Source organism: Geotrypetes seraphini, chromosome 4 (assembly GCF_902459505.1).
Source record: "Geotrypetes seraphini chromosome 4, aGeoSer1.1, whole genome shotgun sequence".
In the NCBI taxonomy this organism is placed as follows: Eukaryota; Metazoa; Chordata; class Amphibia; order Gymnophiona; family Dermophiidae; genus Geotrypetes; species Geotrypetes seraphini.
In genome coordinates this window covers 154,540,988-154,558,907 of record NC_047087.1, presented here as the reverse complement: position 1 = coordinate 154,558,907, position 17,920 = coordinate 154,540,988, and the positions used below count along the sequence as shown (strand labels likewise).

The 17,920-nt window shown below is 46.9% G+C and overlaps 1 protein-coding gene across 6 annotated transcripts in view; it reads left to right on the top strand.

The window, feature by feature from the left end:
* The window catches only part of HSDL1 (hydroxysteroid dehydrogenase like 1), a 393,114-nt gene that overhangs the window by 272,911 nt on the left and 102,283 nt on the right, over nucleotides 1–17,920 (top strand). The gene's annotated exons all lie outside the window — the stretch shown is intronic.

The following is a 17,920-nucleotide window of genomic DNA, read 5'->3' as shown; positions in this document are numbered from 1 at the left end:
CCCTCTCCCCCCCCTCACCACCACCACCACCACCGCAGCAGCCTGTGTGGCTGCTCTGGGTGAGCTCCAATGCCTGCATGCCCTCCAGACTCTCCATTTTGAGAGGATGGAGGCATGCGGGCAGGCAAGGGTGCTGGAGCTGGCTGGGATGAGGCAGGACGTGAGAGCTGGGATGGAGGGAATAATGGAGGGAATGAGAGCTGGGATGGAGGGAATGAGAACTGGGATGGAGGGAGTGAGGCAGGACATCAGGGAGCTCACTGCAGCAATTCTGCAGCTAGCAGAGGCCAGGGGACAGCCAGCCCCTAATCAGGGGGGCCGGGGAAGGGGGCATTCAAGGGGTCGGGGAGACCGCCAAAAGTGCCCCGATGTGGCCATTAGGGTGTTGTTTGTGTTGGGTGAAGGGGGGAGGGACACACATTGTAAATATATAAAACATTTCTTTATTGCACTATATACTGTTTCTTTGCTGTAGTCATTTTGTGATTTTTTTCAAAGTGCTAGGTAGGCACTTGAGTGTGTGTGCATCACGTATTGACCCTTAGTCCCCCCCTGCAAAAAGCTTTTGCATCCTATTGCATTGGATTCTGACAACGATGAACATGAGGTTAACTCTTAACTGCCTTACCCGTCTGGGAAATGGCTGTTCAGGCTTGTCTGATGTGGCTAACATGGTAATATCAGCGTGTATTGGTTGGAGTCAAAAAGTGTGCCCAGTGCGGTGACTACATAGCACTGCTTCTGTGGTTCTCCTCCCCCTCCCTTTTAAACCTTGGGTGACTTCCTTCCAAAAGTACAAGGAAATACATTTCTGGAGTTCATCTGACCCACAATTGGTAGAATGGTAGTCACCCACTTCCTGGGTTTGGGCACTTGCGATAATGCAATAGTTCAGAAAGGGTCTTGAGATCCGAAACCTTGAGAGTCAACTCTTGCATTGTGCCTCAGGATCTACCTGGGGTGGGTCTAACGTGCCTCCCCCAGAATTTGGTGATGTGCTCTGATGTTCATTGTTTGTAAGACGATGAACAAATTGTACCCTTCAGTGCTTGTCTTCCTCCCCCCCCCCCTCATTCCTAGCAAGCTTCTGAAACGAAGGCACGATAGACCTTCCCCCCCAGTGGGAATGTTTTCCCAGCATGTGTGCAAGACTATGACACAGTTTGAGTCTACTCCTGAAAAAGCTCCATAAGGAATATTTCCAGCTGGCACAGTGTTAACAGGTCAGACACTCCGAAGATTTGTATGAGTGTCAGAGGTGTTGACGGTGTGCCCCCACACACTCCAAAGGATTCCATTGCTTCATAAGGTGAAATATGTCTTTGCAAAGCTAGTATTGTGCTTCATTGCTCAGTAACATATATACAATGTTTGAGCTTTGATTTTAGGTAAGATGGTGGAGGGGAATTGTCAACATTTACAGATGAGAGACCACACAGAATAACATTGCAGCCATCAGCTCTTTAGGGGAATGAGCGTGCACCATGTGAGCATTCCCACTAGTTTGCAAAACACCAACTACTGCGGTCAAATTGCAACCCCTACATCTTTTGATCTACATCAGATTGAGACAGTCAGGCCTTTACTTGCATTTGGAAGTGGAAACATTTGCAGATTGCTATTTGTATGGTGTTCTCCCAAGGGGAGCTCAGAAGAGCTACTGTTTACATGGAGTGGATAATGCATGCAGCATGTCCATTTCCATGGCCCGGTGGGGGGTAATATGAAGCGAGTTTGACAAGGTGACAGGGAGCAGCATGGGTTCCAGGCTGTTGGTAGAGGCACTGCACAACGCTCCCCCCTCCCCTTCACATTTCCTCCTTGTTTCATTGTAGTAATGGGTCCATGAATGTCATCAGAAGAGAGGCTGAGAGGGATGTGAGCTGGCAAAAGCTAATGTCAAAGTGTAGAATAAGGTGTACAGCACTCTGACTGGTGTGATGAAAGGGATGGCATTGTGGTTGGCCAGAAGAAGCCACACGTCACTATGCCCCTGAGGAGTTCAATACTGTTCAAATGAAGAGACAGAATCTGGGCAGGTGAATCAGATTTAATTGTGCAATAGGATGACCATCATTGAAAGCTTCTATACGAGCCTCTGGCGAGAGGCTACACGACATGAGCTTCTGTAAAGGTGCTATGGTACATTATCTTCGGAACAGGTGTGAGGTATTACAATGCACAACCTCTATACACAAAAGCTCTGTGGTGGTCTTAGTACTGGATCATCCTACCTTTCTGCACTTTTTGATACCAAATCAGTTGGGCCTACCTCTTCGTGAGGTTGGCCATTTCCACAAATATGTAGCCCCAAAGATCAGGTTTTCTCTCTCTCTCTAGTTTGCTTTGTAAAACTTTCAGCTGTTCTTTTTGAACCTTCATTCCACCGCATGGGTGCCATTACCCAGAACATTCTTACCCTGATGCTTTGCTATTAGATGTGTTTGAAGGACTGCTCCAGAGACTTCACCACCCACAGCTGCAGGTGCAAGCTGAGGTTGCCTCACATCCGGAGACGGCTTCACCCAGGTACGTATGTCCAGACAGCACCCACATTTCCTTCTTTGTGAAGAAGAGAATGTAGTCATCTGGCTGAGAAATGTGAGAGAAAAGTTTCCACGTTGGCATTCAATGACACCACATAAACCAAATGACCATACCTTCTGGGTCTGACCTTAGGAGAGTCTTTCCTTAGAGGGGGGACAGGGGAAAAGAAAAGAAAAAGCTGCTTGTGCCCTCTGACAGAGGTTTAAGCTGCCCGGGCCGCTTTAAGCTGAAGAGAAAGCAAACAAACAATCCAGTCTCTGATGTCTCCCTGGAGGTTTGGCCTACAGCTGGTCCTTCCTCAGTCATCTCTATTTCCTGGCCCGACCGTAGCTGGGGTGAAGGGCAGTGGTGTGGCTCTCCTCCTTCAGCTTCCACCTGCCCTTTATGCTTGAAGCAGGGTACAGAATCTAGCTGCAAGGCCTGCCTCTCTCTCTCTCTCTACTGGCTTCTCAGGAGCTGCCTTTAAGTCACAGGCTCCTTTTTCACAGCTGTAAATGTCATTGGCTTAGAAAGAAAGCAGTGGTATGGAATGCGGCTGAGCCACTGGTCCATGTCCTGTTCAGCCTCCCTGTCTGGAGATTAGGCAGCAAACTCCTGAATATTGCTACTGAATTGCTCAGCTCTTCTGTTTAGGGAACGGGAGTCATTGATGCTACTCTTTTTTGGGGGGGCTGCAGGGGTAAGCCGGTGCTGGTTATAGGGTGGGACACATGGGTGTAATTTTATCTTGTAGAAACCTAGCTGCAGTGTTTTGTACAGTTTGGATCTGTGCGATCATATCGCTTGATCAACCCGGAAAGGTTGGATTGCAGTAGTCAAAGATAGTGACTACTGGGGATTAGGACTACATTGGACATTGGTCAATGAGAGAGGTAGGGTTTGATGACTTGGAACCAAGTTGAGTTTGGCCGAAGCCTCTTTAAAGATCCATAGGATCGGCGTTGTCATGTGTAGGCTGGCCTCAAGCCACACAACCGGGTATGTAACCCCCTCACCCCCCATTCTTGATCAATTCAACAGTACTGATGTTTAGTGTTCGGTAGAAACCGGGGGCTCATTTTCTTGAAAGCATCTAATGATTTCCCCTAGGCCCATCTCAATCGGGAGCATCATCTGCATATATGTCCAAAATCACATCAAAGATGAATTCAATATATCAATCGATCTCAAAAGTGCTGGCATAGGAAGCAATACCGTTCCTATCCCCCTCTTCTCATAGGATTTTTCAGCAGAACTCACACCACACTGGAGCTGCCCCCCTCCACTCCCCCAGTTTCCTAGTTATTTTCTAAGCAGCCTAGGGGAACATGAGGAACATGAGATGGCAGATCCTAGCTGTACCCCCCCCCTATCTCATCTTCTAGTTGTGCATAGCACATACCTATACTGGCTCAGGGCACAGTTTCTTTCCGGTTGCTGGAATCCCCTTGCCATTCTACTGTGCTTAGGGTTTAGGATGGAACTGATTCATCCATTCCCTAGCTCTTCCCTCGAGGGCCAACGTCTCAGCAATATGATCTTTGCAGCGACCGATAGGTGTAGGAACCCCAGTATCACATCTGGTTTACTTATACTCGTGCCGTCTGAATGCTGAGTTGTCTGTGGAATGGTGATTGGAGGTGAGGGTCATGTATGGCTGATGTTGCCGTGCTAGTTTGCCCAGTAGTTAGGATATCCACGGTTGGTTTGCTACAGGTCTGTAGTTGGAGAGGTGTTGTGACCCTTTGGTATGGATTTGACTATGGAATGTTTCTGTGTAAGTGGAACTTGTCAGGACTGTAATGAGTCATGGATGAGGGAGAGTGCTGGCGCTCTCATTGGCCGAATAAGACAGCTGTGGAGGGAGGGCCGGGCCCGGTTTCACTCTTCTCTGTAGTTTCTTTACTCATAATTCAGTGATTGTTTGAAAGTTGCCCATGATGTGTCGAGTTGATCCTTGGTATTTGTCCCTAGATGATGTCAGTTGTCCTCCTGTAGCTTTCTTCTTTTCTCAGTGAGGAGATTGCTGATATCTTCACTGGTTCGGGCGCATTCGGTGGCAATAGTGTGGAATGGCTGATGTGGGTGGAAGCTCAACCGCCGAGCTGACCTTGTTCTCCTGTAGTGAGAGGAAATAAAAGGAAGGACGTGAAGAGGATGCTGTCTTTTGAATAGAACATAATCACACGACCGTCTAGATACATGCATTGTTCCTACACCTACACGAATGAATCATTTCTATAGCGCTACCAGACTCACAAAGAGTGAGGAAACAGTCCCTGCTCAATAGAGCTTACACTTGAAACAAGGAAGACGGACAAACGAGATGTCATGGATAAAGTGAAGGGATTTCATGGGCAAAGGGTTGACGGTGAAATCCAAAGGGTTTGTTTTCTGTCTGCTTGTAAACAAGGACAAACTCAGGTAATTGATTGCAGGCATAGGGGGCGTCTGGATTAGGCAGGGGAGGGGAAGGTATACTAATATGAGCAGCGGAGCTATCAGAGAGGCATATAAGGAGAGAGAACACACTTGTAGGTGAGCAATAACAGCTTGAAGGGTATGCCGTGGTGGATAGGGAGCTGGCGAAGTAACTGAAAGAGAGGGGTGACGTGAGCATTGGGAGGTTAGTTGAAGATGAGTCAAGCGGCAGAGTCATGCACAGATTGGAAGGAGAGAAGAGGTGACCCTGAGGGATACCAGGTAGGAGTAGATGACAGTACTGTAAGTGTGAGCTTGGACACAGGAGGGGTGGAGGGTGGGTTGTGGGCCAAAGCTAGAGGTGAAATGATGAGAGAAGTGAAGGTAAAGGTTCCTGTAGTAGGATTAAAAGCCCACATACAAGGTAGCATACCTGAAAAAGCGCATCCTTGAATGCGGCCTTATGGGGGGAGACAGGCACGTCGAGATGTGAATAGGGTTGGTAATGTGGATGGGAGGCTGTGCTGACCTTGTTCCTATAGTGAGAGAGAAAAGAGTAAAGGAGCTTAATAGGAGGCCAGAAAGAGTTCACTCATAAGTGGCCACATGTGGACTTGGGTGAGTAGAAGCGCAGCCACCGAGCAGACCTTGTTCCTGTAGTGAGAGAAAACAGTGAAGAACATTAACAGGATCCCATCCTTTGAATGTAGCATCCCAGAAGAAACACAATCCAACGATCCTCGAATGTGGAATAGGTGGGGAGAAGGGGAGGGAGACAGGCCTCTAGAGACGTGGATAAGGTTGGTGAAGTGGGTGTACATGCAGCCGACGAGCTGATCTTGCTCCTGTAGTGAGAGAAAAGACCATTAAGAGGATCGCATCCTTTGAATGTTGCATCCCAGAAAGAGCATAATCCAACATCCTGGAATGTGGAGTTATGGGGAGATGGCTATTAGTATTAAAGAAGCCTTTTGAACCTACACTAGTCAAGTACATATACAGTAGATGTGTAGATATTGTCTTATCAATGTAATCAGGATATGGAGAATGTTCTCTCAGAAGCCCCGACATGCACCGGCCATGTGGACACGGGCCAATGGAACAGAGAATCATAGCTGCATTCTGTTTTCCGAGAACCTGATCTCATTCGCAGACAAAACACAGGTGAAGCATTTAGTCGTCTACGACAATTAAAACAAACAGAACTGCTACTTATCTGAATAGATGGAATGGCCCTCCAAATGCCAAATGGCTAGGTGGTGTGTGATGGCAACACCTCCGACGGATCCATCTCTCTGTAAGCAAAAAAATGAAAAAGTCATTGGAAGACCCAAAAAACCATGGGTAGGGCGTTCGACATAGTCCCCCCCCCCCTTAACTGTGGTGGAGTGGACAAGTTTCCCCTCCCTCATGTACCTTTGAAATGAACAGCTATATGCTGAGCATTCCTGATATAGTCCATTTGACCGATGGAGAACTGAACAGAAGACAACTGCTATGCTCAGATCTAACCTATGTATATGCCATCCTCCGTACTGTGGCACACCTACACATAGCGGCGCCGTGGATAGGAGGAGATCCCGGCTGTGCTTGGTGCGGAAAAGATGGGGACGACAGATGAACATGTGCTGGCTCCTTGACAAAGCTGCAGGGCCACGGTAACAACTCGGACGCTTGGTAGAATTGCTCTCGGCGCCGGAGCTGTAACCACCACGGCCAGCCCTATGGGCATGAGCTTGCCATTGTAAAAGAGAGGGCTAGTTTGTTGATACCTGCCTAGTCCCACTTGGCCCCTGCCTCCATCCCCAAAGGCATCTATGAAACTTACAGGAAAAATGTTCCTCGATGAGTCACTGCCGGACCTGCCTACCGCTGAATGGTAGCGCGAGCGGGTGCGGGCCAATATGATGGATCCGGTGGAAGATCTGGCTGGATTTCTACGGGTACACGATGCCTCACTGCGATGTGGAGTATGCAGCACGCCAGCACAATCTGGGCCACGGTATTGGGGGAGTACTGCAATGCTCCGCCGGACTGATCCAGACACCGAAACCTATTTTTGAGCACTCCGAAGGTGCGCTCGATGACCCCATGGGTGGCGATGTGGGCGTCATTGTAGGCCCTCTCCGCGGGTGTCTGGGGATCACGCAGTGGAGTAAGAAGCCATGGGAGACAGCCATATCTGGCATCACTTGGCGGAACAAAGAAGCGCACATTACCACTGTTATTAGAGGCTTTTCAGAGTTTTCATCTGCCAGAACACTTGCCTCACCCTGCTGAGGACTGTCTTAGGCCTATAGCATGTCCTTCCCTGCCCTACAAATGTAGCCAGCTCCTGACACACCTGTATTCTGGGAGCTCCCTGCTAACCGATAAACTTACAGGTGACCACATGAATAGCAAAGCCACCTCCCACCCCATTTATCTTCTGAGCAGGGACTCTGTAGGAGAGTAGCCTTGCAAAGGTCAGCATCAGACTGGGAGTGTGAACACACTCACCAGCCTGGAACAGGGTCACCTGTCGTGTAAACATGCAACAGCGGTGGGCATATTCAAACACAGCACAAATAGGACATATTTGGCCTCACTAACCAGCCCCCCGTACTAGGTAAACACCCATTGTAATGCTAGCCTAATCAAAGAGGCCATAAGTATGCACCATCCTAAGTGTGAGATTGCGTTAAACCCTTACTGCAGCTTGATAAAAGGAGCCCTTGGAATCTTCTGTTCCCCCTGCTACGTATCTCAGCGGCTAAGTGTCTTTGGTCTCTGTGCCTCCGCCTATGCTGTCTGTTCCTCCTTCCCAGAATGTTTCAGGGGTTCCAGCAGTTGATCCGGTCCTCCCTGATCCTTTATTGGACAATTTAAGCGCTCCCTTAAAAGCTTTTTATACAAGGACGCTTTCAATGCATAGAAAACATTACCTACAAGTACTAAATCCTAGTTTTTAATAAGTGTTATGTGTAGGTCGCCAAAATACTTTTTATTTTACTTTATATCCTGGATTTGAGATCCTACCATATATGTTTTATATGACCCCTCCATATGTGTTTTTTCCTTAAATGTTTCTTTTTCTTTTCTTAAAAATTGTAGTTCACCCCTTTGCCTTTTGTACCAGTTTGTAATAGAATGCCAAAATTTGTCTATATTATCTTGTTTTGTCCTCCCCAATTTGTTAATTGTTATTTTAAAAATAATTGTTACACGCATTGAAATATATGATATTGCATAGATAACAAATCCCAATAAACTTGAAACTTGACAGTGCTGCACTTCCCGGATTTGGGTGCTGGATCCACAGATCCCTTTGGGACTCCGGATCCTGGAAATGATCCGACTGTCAGGCGCTTGTTTAAATTTGATGCACTACTGGACCTAATTGCTATATCTTTTCAGGAGTTGAGCTTGGATACTCAGCCAGCTCCTTTCATTTCTTCAATTTCTGCTCCCTGGCTCTGCAGCATTTGTTCACAATCTGCGACCTTTTCTGGCATCTAGATATCAGTCATGGTTACGGAGAAGTTGGGCTCTCAGGAGGGTCCTTTACGGAATGCTCAGGCACAAGAGTGTCAGCAGCTTTTGTGGCAGTCAAAGGGGATTTCCTGGTGGCTCAGATGACCCGGCGCACCTCTCTCCCTACTGATGGGAGAGTTGTATTGAAAGCTATGCAAGACAACCAGGTGGATGTGGTTCTCTGGAAAGTTTTGTACCAGCTAATTTAGGCATTGGATCTGCAGCGCCTATGTCTTTTGTGGCACACACCTGTCTAGCTCAGCTATGAACGCCTTTTTCTCAGCTTCTGTTGCCTGGGATGAACTACATGACAGATGGCTTATATGGCCTTTTGAAGGTGCTGACAAAGGTGTCAGCGTATTTTATTTCGGTCCGCCGAATGCTCCGAGTTCAATAGTGGGCTGGTGATTCCACCTCTAAGGCAACTCTGGTGCAGCTGCCTTTTCAAGGGCAATTGTTGTTTGGCAAGGGTCTGGTTCACCTCATGACCCGAAGACCTTGTCCTATAGTAGAGCATGGCCCAAAGTTTCTGTGCATCCTCCTTTGCGTGGCTCCTGATGACATTTTTGTGACTACTGGCAAGATTCTCTGTCCTCATCGCAGAGACTTTCACAGGGTTACAGGCTACAGGTACGTTCTGTCTACCGCCACCCGTCCTATCTGACCTGTCTGTATGACCCAATGACGCCAGGGAGCTGAGGGCCCCTCTGCGGATAGGGAGTCAGTTCTCGGAGTTTCGGCCTGCCTGGATGAAAGTCCAGTGGGTCGTGGAATTTATTCAGTTGGGATACAAACTAGAATTTGCTCAGCTTCTGTCTTCTCCTGTCAGGAGCCCAGACACAGTTTGCTCAGTCCAGGTGGCTGTTCAGTGCTTGCTGGATATTCGAGCAGTAGAGCCAGTGCCAAGTGAACATTCGGGTTCAGACAGATACTCTGTTTACTTTATCGTTCCTAAGAGAGGATCAAAAGATTGAAGATCACTTCTGAATTTGCAGCACTTCCATCTGGCTCTCAAGCTTCCTTGGTTCTGGATGGTGACCATGCGGTTGGTCCTTACAACAGTGGTGCCAGGGGAATTTCATACCTCCCTGGATCTTACAGAAGTGAATTTGAACATTCCCATTTTTCCAGATCACCGCAGGTTTCTGCGGTTTCCTGTGCTGGATCAGCATTATGTTTTTTGCCCTGTCCTTGAGCTGGTGACAGCACACCGAAACCTTCACCAAAATGATGGTGATAGTAGCTGCTCCACTGAGGAAGATGGAGTTGCAAGCTAACTCTTATCTGGCCACCTGGTTGCTCAGATGCGCCCTTGGAAAAGGGGTGTACTACAGTAGTGACAGTGCTCCGCGTACTGGAAGACCTGGGCTGAATTGTCAACTTAAAAAAAAAGTGAGCCATCTGACACCCACACAGTCACTGAAATACCTGGAAGTTCTTGTCGATACAGCAGCGGGCCATGTTTATCTGCCTGAGGCTCAGAAACAGAAGTGCTGGGCAAAGATTTAGGAGATATTGAAGATGGCGGCCCCTTCAGCATGGGACGTCCTACAGGTTATGGATTCTAGGGTTACCATGGTTCCTAGGACGAAGGTGTACATGCGTCCTCTTCAGACTGCATTCCTCTCTCGCTGGGCTCCCCACTGAGATGTCTCAGACCTGAGTCTGCTGTGGACTCTGGAGGCCAAAGTGTGTATGACCTGGTAGTTTGGCCTCAATCACTCTGCTAGAACGTTCCATTAAGCATTGCTTCCTGGATTGTAGTAACCATGGATGCCAGCCTTTGTGGCTGGGAGGGACTCATTGCGGTTGTCGTCCTTTTCAGTACTGTTGGACTCTGTCACCAAAGAAGTGGTTGATCAATGATGGCAGTGGCCTCTATTAATCTTCCCTTAGCTCAGTTGACTTCTTTTCCTTTGGGCGGAACATCATTGCCTGACGCTGACGGCCAACGTTCAAGCAGACTTCCTCAGCCATCAATCTAGAGTTCCAGGTGAGTGGTGTCACACCCGCGCTCCTGTAAGGTGCAGCGAGCCCATGGGGACGTGACCAAAACCTCAGATCCCTTACTACCAAGGGACCTTTCAGGTCTTAATTCAGGCACAGTATCTGCCTAATGGGCATTCAAGGTAAAGAGTCTAAGTCAGAAATGGCGAAAACAAAACAGCTTTATTTCAGCCACTGGCCAAATAAACCAAAACACAGGCTTCAGCCTTGCAGTTCAGGATAAACTTATATTTCATGGAATTATAACAAAAAGGTTCAAACAACACAATCAGGATATTCAAGTTGGTCAGCACTGAATTGAGTACAGTCCCCTGCTTCTGGACTTTAACCAGGTAAGTCACAGGCTTTACACCCACAGTTCATACCAAAAACAAGGTCAGAGGTACTTGGTTTCTCAATGAACAGAAAAACAAACTTACAACAGACTGCTCAGTGAAGAAGGTAGAAATTTCACATGGTTTTACTGTGCTGTACCATGCATACTCTCCCTTGGAAACGTTGCTGCAGTTTCTATGCACAGCTGAGAGGGAAGGCAACGTAATTGTTCTGCTTGGTAACAATCCAGGAAACTATTCACACGTTTGCTGGTAACCCACACTTCACTGCTTTAAAGAAAGCCTCCAAATTTAGCTTTCAAGGAGAGATCATAAACTTACTTCAAAGAAGAACTATAGGTTAGCTGGCAGCTCAGAGATATAAACAGCAAACCCAACTCTTATGCTCACTGTATTTCCATGGCTATTGGCTGGGTCTCAGTTCCTACCTGGCTTTCCTGCACCTCCATGGCTTCTTCCTCCGGTTGCTCCCAAGGATTCCAGGTAAGAGACAACTCCTCTGGCTCTAACATATGCCAGTCTTTATTATCTGACTCCTCTGGGTGGAGAGAGAGTGACTGACTTTCCCCAGGTTTCCTCTCTCCTGTTTGCTTCCCTCCTCTTCCTGTTCTGAGGAGCCACTATCCTATGGAGAGCCACTCCCCCTCTGAGTAGGTGGGTGAAGGGTTTTCCACACACCAGCCTGCTCCCTATTATTACTGTCAGGATTCTTTCTAGTCCTAATTCTCCTAGGCACAGGTTGCTCAAAAGATATCAAACTTCTGACTGTGGCAGGGACAGGTTTGCACTGGGTACAGCTTTCCTGCCTAACCTTTTCCTGCCCTGCCACTTCATTGTCTGAGCAGTAGTCAGCTAGATCTGTTAATTGGCCGGCCACCTGGTCAGCTCTCCTACACCTAGGTTCAGTGTGTTTTCTCCTGATCCTTGGGGCAAAACCCAGGACATAAGAACATAAGAGGTTGCCTCCGCTGAGACAGACCATAGGTCCATCCTGCCCAGCGGTCCGCTCCCGCGGCGGCCCATCAGGCCCATTGCCTGATTAATGGTCCATACCTATCTATACCCCTCAATCCCTTTTTCTTCCAGGAATCTATCCAAGCCTTCTTTGAAGCCACTTAATGTTTTCTTGTCTACAACAGCCTCTGGAAGTGCGTTCCATGTATCCACCACCCTCTGAGTGAAGAAGAACTTCCTAGCGTTTGTTCTAAACCTGTCCCCTTTCAATTTCTTCGAGTGCCCCCTTGTACTTGTGGTGCCCCATAATTTGAAAAATCTGTCCCTGTCTACTTTTTCTATGCCCTTCAGGATCTTGAAAGTTTCTATCATGTCTCCTCTAAGTCTCCGCTTTTCCAGGGAGAAAAGTCCCAACTTCTTCAATCTGTCGGTATATGGGAGGTTTTCCATTCCCTTTATCAGTTTAGTTGCTCTTCTTTGTACTCCCTCAAGTACCGCCATGTCCTTCTTGAGGTATGGCGACCAGTACTGTACACAGTACTCCAGATGTGGCCGCACCATTGCACGATACAGCGGCATGATGACTTCCTTCGTCCTGGTCGTAATACCCTTCTTAATGATACCCAACATTCTGTTTGCTTTCCTTGAGGCCGTGGCGCATTGAGCCGATGCCTTCAGTGTTGCGTCTACCATCACCCCCAGGTCTCTCTCCAGGTTACTGACCCCTAGTGGTGTTCCCCCCATTTTGTATGTGAACATCGGGTTCTTTTTCCCGACGTGCATGACCTTGCATTTTCCTATGTTGAAGCTCATTTGCCATTTTTCGGCCCACTTTTCCAGCTGCGTTAGATCCTTTTGGAGATCTTCGCAGTCTTCCCTGGTTTGAGCCCTGCTGTATAGTTTGGTGTCATCTGCAAATTTAATGACTTCACACTTGGTTCCCGCTTCTAGGTCATTTATGTAGATATTGAACAGGAGCGGTCCCAGCACCGACCCCTGTGGAACTCCGCTCGTGACCCCTTTCCAGTCTGAGTAGTGGTCCTTCACGCCAACCCTCTGTTTCCTGTTTGCCAGCCAGTTTTTGATCCATCGGTGTACCTCCCCTTGTACCCCGTGGTTCCATATATTTTTAAGCAGTCTCTCATGTGGTACCTTGTCGAAGGCTTTTTGGAAGTCAAGGTAAATGATGTCTATAGATTCCCCTTTATCCACCTGGCTGTTCACCCCCTCAAAGAAGTACAATAAGTTTGTGAGGCATGACCTACCCTTGCAGAAGCCATGTTGACTCGGTTTTAGCTGCCCATTTTTTTCGATGTGTTCACAGATGCTGTCTTTAATCAGTGCCTCCATCATCTTACCCGGGATTGAGGTCAGGCTCACCGGCCTGTAGTTTCCTGGGTCTCCCCTTGCGCCCTTCTTGAAGATGGGCGTGACATTTGCTATTTTCCAATCCTCCGGGATCTCTCCGGTTTTTAAAGATAGGTTGCATATCTGTCGAAGTGGCTCCGCTATTTCGTCTTTTAGTTCCTTGAGTACCCTTGGGTGAATTCCGTCCGGACCTGGCGATTTGTCGCTCTTTAGTCTGTCGATCTGCTTGAGTACATCCTCCTGGCTTACCTCTAAATTGACCAGCTTATCATCTTGGTCACCTATTTTGATTTCCTCGGGTTCCGGAATGTTGGTTGTATTCTCCATCGTGAAGACTGATGTGAAGAACTCATTTAACCTGTCAGCTATCTCTTTCTCTTCTTTTACTACTCCCTTTCTGTCTCCATCATCCAATGGTCCCACTTCTTCTCTCGCCGGTTTCTTCCCCTTGACGTATCTGAAGAACGACTTGAAATTTGTTGCTTCCTCTGCCAGTCTCTCTTCGTATTCTCTTTTTGCTTTTCTAACCACCCGGTGGCACTCCTTCTGGTGTTCTTTGTGCACTTTTTGGTTCTCCTCTGTTTGGTCTTTTTTCCATTTTCTGAACGATGCTTTCTTGTTGCTTATCGCCTTCTTCACTGCATTTGTTATCCACACTGGGTTTTTTGTTCTATTTTTTTTTGCACCCTTTCCTGAACTTGGGGATGCATAGGTTTTGTGCATCGTGCACAGTCCCCTTGAGTAAGGTCCAGGCTTTTTCTACGGATTCCATCCTTCCCTATGTTGCCTTTAAGTTTCTTCACACCATTTCCCTCATGGTATCATAATTTCCTTTTTTAAAGTTGAGTGCCGTCGTTGTGGTTCTTTTCCCCTTTGAAGATCCAATTTCAAGCCTGCACTGGATTTGTTATGGGCAAAACCCGAAACGGACTTGGGTTTGTCACAGTGGACTCTAGCTCAGTAGGCATTTCAGGCACTTGGGGCAGCTCCATCTCGACCTCAGGGCCATGGCGTAAAACAAGAAGACACGACGCTTCTTCAGTCACAGTTTCGGCCCGGAAGTGAGAGACTCGATGCTCTAGAGCAGGGGTAGGGAACTCCGGTCTCCGAGAGCAAACTAGATGCACATCTCCTTATGAGAGGCATAGAAGGATATGGGTGACTAAAAATTACGCCAGGTGTACGCCTGACAGGGCCTCTGCGTGTGCGGATCGCCGGATTTGATGGACCAAAGGTCTGATCCAGAGATGGCACTTCTTATGTACTTATGAGATCCATTTGCATGCACTGCTTTCAATGCATATTCATTGGGGAAATCCTGAAAACCCGACCGGAATACTGGAATACGGCTCTTGAGGACCGGAGATCTTAAATCTATTGGAAGATTTTGCTAAGTAAGCTTCGGTTCTATATGTGAGGCATACCAGGAACTAAGGAGAATCTTCAAAGCCAAGGAAAGTAAAATATCCATGAGGAAATTATCATCAGAAAGTATGCTTTCTAATGCAAAGGATATCAACAGAAGCATTTGATATTTTAAAACTACATTGATATGGAAAATGGAGCAAATTGTATCCCATATAGAAGTCCAAAAGGAGCGAATCGCAGGACAAGAATAAAGAAGGTGTTTCAAGGAACCCACTTCAGCATGACAAGTCCAATAGTTTTTTGAGTAAGAAGGATTAATCCTATGGAATTATGCTCTGGAGAAATGAGGTTGATCGAGACGTATGGAAGGTGGATTTGAAAAAGTAAGACTAAGCCTCTTCAGGAACAGTCATTTCCAGATCTGTTTCCCAAGATGATTGTAAAGGGGATAACGGAATGGGAAGGAGGGTTTTGAGGAGCTTGTAAAAGTGGGAGGTGGCATGACCAATGGCTAGGAATTGTTTAGAAAGGGTATAGAGGGTGGGGATGGGATTGGAAACTACATTGGTAAGGCCTGATTTTTTGATGGAGGATCTTAACTGCAAGAGTTGGTAAAAGTACGAGTCAGCAAGTGAGTACATTATTTCATTGAAGGTGAGCCAAGACCCATCGGAATGACAGACACATCCGATATTCAATATTTGTTTCTTATACCAGGCAGGCCATGAAATGGTTTTTTTTTTAATCAATCAGGAGTTGTCGATTAAACCATAAGGGACAATATGCAGTTTAACCCCATGGGATATCTAGGTATGCATCAAGATCCATGAGGACCTTGTGAGTAGTCAAGAATTATAGGATTTTGAGAAATATGATGGTATGTGTGTAGCGCCCATAAGTCTAATAATGGAAAATGGATACATATAGGAGATTTCTAAATGTAGCAAGTTGGGTAGATCTGTAAAATGAGAAGAGGAAAGCCAATTCTGCACCCTGCTGTAAAATAAATGCTTTGTGTGTAACAGTGGAGGTCAGGAAAGTTGACACCACCTAAATGGTTAGGAGCTTTCAATTTTTGAAGAGAGATTCTATGTGGTTTGTCATTCCAAAGAAAGCGTAAACATTAACTTATTCTAATTGGCCTCCAGAATTGCACACAGTACTCCAGATGAGGTTCTCACAATGCCCTGTGAGCATTATGACTTCAGGCTTTCGGCTGACGAACCTTCTATTGATACAACCCAGTATCTGCCCTTGCCTTAGATGAAGCCTTCTCCACTTGATTGGCAGTTTCATGTCTGCACTGATGATTACTCCTAAATCTCGTTCCGCTGAAGTCCTAGTTAAAGTTTCTCCATTCATAGAAGTACGTCATGCATGGATTTCCGCTTCCGAGGTCATGACCTTACATTTCTTAGCATTGAAGCCTAGCTGCCAGGTTGAGGACCAACTTTCCAATGTAAGCATGGTCCTGCGTCCATATAATTCTGTAAACTGCATTCACTTACTATATTACATAGTTTGGCGTCATCGGCAAATAGTGTTATTTTACCTTGAAGCACTTGAGTCACATCCCCTATGACTATGTTGAAAAGGAGTGGACCCAGGACCGAGTCCTGCGGCACTCCACTGGTCACCTCCGATGTTTTAGGAGAGGGTACCATTAACCACCACCCCTCTGAAGTCTGCCACTCAGCCAATCATTGACACATGCAGTTAATGTCTCTCACTAACCCATCGATTCCATCTTGCTTAGCAGCCTGCAGTGTTGGACACTGTCAAAAGCTTTACTGAAGTCCAGGTACACGATGTCCAAAGACTCTCCCAAGTCCAACTTTCTTGTTACCCAGTCAAAGAAGCTGATGAGATTGGATTGGCAGGACCTACTCTTGCTGACTGGGATCCCGAAGATTCCCTTCATTCAAGATCGTGTCCAATTTGCTTTTAATTAGTGTTTCCATGAGTTTGCACACTATTGATGTGAGACTCACCGGTCTATAATTCGCAGCTTCTGCCCTGCAACCCTTTTTATGCAGAGGAACGACATTAGCTAATTTCCAGTACAGGGGAACTTTCCCCTTACTTAGGGAGAGATTGAATAGCTCAGCCAACGGTTTCGCCAGGACATCGCTCAATGCTCTGAGCAATTGTCTGGTCCCATGGCTTTGTTCACCTTGAGTCTTGCCAGTTCACTGTAAACTTCGCCTGGTGTGAACTCAAAATTCTGAAATGGGTCTTCTGTGCTTTGTGTTGCCTTCAACTGCAGACCGTGTCCCAGTGCCTCACAGGTGAAGACTGAGCAAAAGTATTCAGTAGTTCGGCTTTATCGGAATCTGCTTCCACGTAACTTCCGTCCGGTCTTCTAAGGCGTACTATCCCGCCTGTGTTCCTTTTTCTGTCACTAATATACCTGAAGAAGGATTTGTCCCCCTTTTTAATGTTTTTTGCCAGAATTTCTTCCACTCGAAGATTTGCCTCCCTAACTGCCATTTTGACCGCTGTAGACCTGGTCCTATATTCTACCTTTGCCTCTCGTTTCTTCGTGCGCTTGTAGGAGAGAAACGCTTTTTTCTTCTCCTTAATGAGGTGCGAGATCTGTGCGGTGAACCATTGGGGTTTATTGTTTCTTTGTCGTTTATTTACTGATTTTATGAAACGGCTAGTTGCTTCATGTATGGTTGATTTCAGTGTTAACCACTTAGCTTCTACTTCATCGGTCTCCGCTTGGTCCTGCAGCGTCCGATGGACGAAATTTCCCATGCGTGCAAAGTCTGTGCCCCGGAAATTGAGTACCTTTGTTTTCGTGTTTGATCTAGGGAAGCCTTTCCTAAGGTTGAACCATACTATGTTGTGGTCGCTGGAGGCTAGCGTATCTCCTACTGAGACCTCTGAGATGCTTTCCCCGTTGGTGAGTACCAGGTCGAGGATTACCTGGGCCCTAGTGGGCTCCGTTACCATTTGTTTGAGACATGCTCCTTTTATGGAGGTTAAGAGCCTCCTGCTACCACTGGTTGTCGCTGAAAATGAGTTCCAGTCTGCATCAGGCATATTGAAGTCCCTTAGCAGTACAGCTTCTCCTCGTAGAGTGATATTCTCTATGTCTTCAATTCTGCATCCATGTCTTCCAGTTGTCTTGGGGGTCTGTATACCACACCTAGATACAGGAATTTTTCTCTGCCTCTTGCCAGGTTTACCCAGAGGGAGTCCCCGGTGTACTTGACATCTGTGATCCTGGTGGTTTTGATGTCCTCTTTAATGTATAGAGCTACCCCCCCCTCCTAACCTGCCCTCTCTGTCCTGACGAAGTAGATTGTAGCCATATCCCACCCATGTGAGGCCGTGAACCAAGTTTCAGATATTGCTACCATATCTAGGTCGGCATTCCTTATTTCAGCCTCTAATTCTAGAATTTTGCTACCTAAACTGTG